Genomic DNA, 4,014 nt, shown 5'->3' on the forward strand with positions numbered 1-4,014 from the left:
AGTAGATAGCACGCCATCACAGGCTAGGTATTTTGACACCCACCAAGTTTGACCCTCACCAAACTCCAATTTACTATTAGAAAAGTTTGATTACCTTTCCTGTTCTTCGTCAGAATGCACTCCCAGGACTACTACTTCAATAACAAATGTTGGTTTGGTTTCAAATAATCCATAGTTATATCCAAATAGCGGCGTTTTGTTCGTGCGTTCAAGACACTATCCAAGGGTGACGAAGGGTTATGCGCCCGACGCGTTTCGTGACAAAAATGTCTAAATATTCCATTACCGTACTTCGAAGCATGTCAACCGCTGTTTAAAATCAATTTTTATGCCATTTTTCTCGTAAAAAAGCGATAATATTCCGACCGGGAGTGGTTGTTTTCGTTCAAAGAGAGAGAAAGTAAACATGGAGTCGACTCGGGCACGCGCCTCAGTCTCATAGTACTCTGACCGACCACTATCCAAACGCGCTAATGTTTTTCAGCCAGGGCCTGCAAAGCCACCATTCAGCTTTTTGCCGCCTTCTGAGAGCCCGTGGGAGCCGTAGGAAGTGTCATGTAACAGCAGAGATCCCCTGTTTTGGATAGAGATGATCAAGAAGGCCAAGAAATGGTCAGACAGGGTACTTCCTGTACAGAATCTTCTCAGGTTTTGGCCTGCCAAATGAGTTCTGTTATACTCACAGACACCATTCAAACAGTTTTAGAAACTTTGGAGTGTTTTCTATCCAAAGCTAATAATTCTATGCATATTCTAGTTTCTGGGCAGGAGTAATAATCAGATTTAAATCGGGTACGTTTTTTATCCGGCCGTGAAAATACTGCCCCCTATCCATAACAGGTTAACATGCATCAATGTTGTTGTCATTCCGCTAGGGACCTGTTTTCAGCGTATGACGTTTCCAGTCAATAACCGATGCAAAGTGTGTATGTTTATCCTGTTCCCATTTAATTAGCTAGTAAATAAATAATTAAACCAATTTGTGAAGTACTGAATCATAAGTAAGGCTCGGTTTTTACAAATGCAAGGAGGTTACGACTGTTCAGAATGGTGATATGATACGAGGTTATGATTAATAAGTTGACTGTTTATAGATGTGATAGGTAAAGACCTTTTAGGGATTGATTCAGGAGATGGTAACTCTATAAAGAACAATTCTCGTGGTGCCCCCGATCGTAATTAGTTAATTGTTACATGATTAATTTAATCGGGTAACAATTAAACATAGTTATTTAATTAGATGAACAACAGTCTTCAGATTAATGTTAAAGTCACGACAAAGATTACTAGTAAAAATAATGAAAAAACTGAGCCAGGATTGCAGACAGAAGATCAGACATGTAGAAAAAGATAAACAAGAATGAGAAAGCAGATACGGGTAAAAAAATAATGTGTTATGGAAGCACCCCCCCCCCCAAAAAAACAGACCTTCACATATCTCTTTGCCAACATATGATCCATGTTGGCAAACTTCCTCTTATTCTAGCCCATTGCCAATAGTGTGATAATGTCTATCCGTACATCTCCAGTCAGCTATTCTAATAAATTACTACTGTGTGCCTAACCAATCAACAGAAAGACTGAAATTACAGTCTTGTGTGAGAAAAAAAACAACAACAATAAAATCATTAAGATAGTGTCGTGGAAATTCCCCACTAAAGACTCAAACGAAAAGTAAATGAAACAAGCTTTACTATCACGGCCAGAGAGGTTCACAAACTCAATACAAGCCTGACGAAACTCTGAAAAGGACATTGTAATAAAGCAGCATTGTGCTAGACATACAATTACATAGGCATGAAAATACATTTCCATCACACTCCCTCCTTTTAGGAGAGGTAACATGGCAACAAATGCACTGAAATACGACATTGCTTCTTCACTAGCGCATCATCAGGCAAATTATATTTCTCTGGATGGGTTCAGAAGGTGAGGGGTCAGGGGTCAACCTCAGGAGACCAGACTGCTCCCGAGGGAGGTGAAAAAGAGGCAGGGGTGGTGAATGATTTCAGAAAGCATAGCAGTTGTCATCTGAGCTCTCAGCAATAGGACCAGCTTTTGGTAGGTGTTCCTGGTGTTTCCTTGGTCTTGTGTCAGTTCACTCAATCTTCTCTTCAGGAGGCAGAGAAGGCCATTCCTCCCTCCACTGCATTACCTAAAAGTAATAAGTAAAACAGTCAATTATTTACAATTACACTACACAGTGTGGAGGGTATTTGTAAAGCAAGACAAAAAGTTCAGTCCAAAAATAGTATAAACCTTAACTTACTCTGATCTTGCAGCTGTAGGCACAGCTGTAGGTTCCTGGCTGCTCTTCATTGGCTCCCCCAGTGCCTCTTAATCTCCTGCACCAGGATCCTCTCTTCCTCCTGCAGTCTGTTCACCAACATCAGTCTGTCGAAGATTGCCTTTTTGATGGCGAGATGGCTGTTGCCTGTGAGATGTAAACTCTGAGGTATATAACAGAGCAACAGCAATGAGAAAATAAAAACGCAATCACAATAGATACCTTCTGCAATCATATACTTACTGGTGCCAAGTCTCTCCCATGGCCCCACAATGTTGTTAGTATCGAGTAGCTCATCCACTGAGCAGCTCTGCCTGCTGTCAAGGCTGCCCGAGTGGCCCAGCCCGAGTGGCCCGCCTGTCCTCCGGCCCAGCTCGAGTGGCCCGCCTGTCCTCCGGCCCAGCCCGAGTGGCCCGCCTGTCCTCCGGCCCAGCCCGAGTGGTCCGTCTGCCAGGGTCAGCCCGAGTGGCCCGTCTGCCCGGCGCAGCTATCGGCGCCACCGAAGGGGACGACGCCGAAGGTGGAGCGAGGTTCACGTCCCGCACCTGAGCCACCTCCAGGATAGGTGGGTTGGGGGAGGGAGGGTGTAGCACAGTGCCGTCGTTGACGGCAGCCACCCTCCCTTCCCCCCCTTATTGTTTAGGGGGTATTGTTTATTGGTTTTGTTGGGGTGTTGGGGATTTTTTGTGTTTTCTTTTTTAAGGTGCATTCCGGGGTCTGCACCTGGGGGGGGGGGGGGGGGGGGGGGGGGTACTGTCATGTCCTGACCAGCAGAGGGAGCAATTGTAGTAGTTTTGGTCAGGACGTGGCAGAGATTTTTATGTTACGTGTGAGTTGGTTGTTGGACTCCCAATTGAAGGCAGGTGTGTTGAGTTGCCTTTGATTTGGAGTCCTATATAGTAGTGTGTGTTTTACCTTGTGGTTGTGGGTAATTGTTTCTGTTCAATGTGTTATGCTGTCAGTACTGTTGAGCTGTCGGTGTTTTCTTGTTTTGTAGTGTTCCAGTGTTCTTTTTTGAATTAAATCATGAACACTAACTCCGCTGCACCTTGGTCTTCTTCTCTCCATGATGACAGCCCTTACAGGCTGTCAAACATAACTCCACTTACATCAATCAATTATGAAGTTTAGAGACAGAAACATTCACTTTTCTACCTGTTGGATTCTGGCTTGAAATATAATTTTTCCTGTGATCATATTAGAACATAGTTATTACTTTACTTGTATAAGAAATGTACATTTTGGGGGCCAATGAATGGTGAATTCGAAGTTTATGTATGGAAAGATACTGAGACAAGGGGAAGTGCAGAAAGTTCATATTCTGTTCAAACATGTCGCTGAATATTTAAATTTCTAAGGAAGTAGGCAAAGAGCAACAGATTAGTCTCAGTTCCTGATAAGGCAGGCCAGTTACACACACACACACAAACACACACACACTTCCACGCCCAAGAGAGTCCTAGACTTAGGCAGGTCATGACACTACCAGTGAGAGGAACATACTGTGTTTCTGACTAACAATAGAGAAGGATGCTTTATCGTAGACATGCAAGGTGGTGCCTAGTCGTAAGGTATAAATATATGCTTGTGGGTTAAATAAACTTTTTCTGGTTGTCCGTTTGAGTTTTTGCTCTATTTGTTCAGAAACTAATATACCTTCAGGCCACTGCTGCACCTCAGCAACCCACTCCAGTAGCACAGCGCCGTTGATGTCCAGCTGTGCTGCT

General features: G+C 43.7%; 1 long non-coding RNA gene across 1 annotated transcript; it reads right to left on the reverse strand.

Moving 5' to 3' along the window:
* Positions 1-2,056: 2,056 nt before the first annotated feature.
* On the reverse strand, positions 2,057-2,593 carry LOC115155366 (uncharacterized). The gene is made up of 3 exons (XR_003868041.1): positions 2,531-2,593; positions 2,270-2,434; positions 2,057-2,155 (listed from the first exon to the last, which is right to left on the reverse strand). It is a non-coding gene; the product is annotated as an uncharacterized LOC115155366 (long non-coding RNA).
* Positions 2,594-4,014: the final 1,421 nt, after the last annotated feature.

The sequence above is a fragment of the Salmo trutta genome, chromosome 20 (genome assembly GCF_901001165.1).
Source record: "Salmo trutta chromosome 20, fSalTru1.1, whole genome shotgun sequence".
Taxonomy (NCBI): Eukaryota; Metazoa; Chordata; class Actinopteri; order Salmoniformes; family Salmonidae; genus Salmo; species Salmo trutta.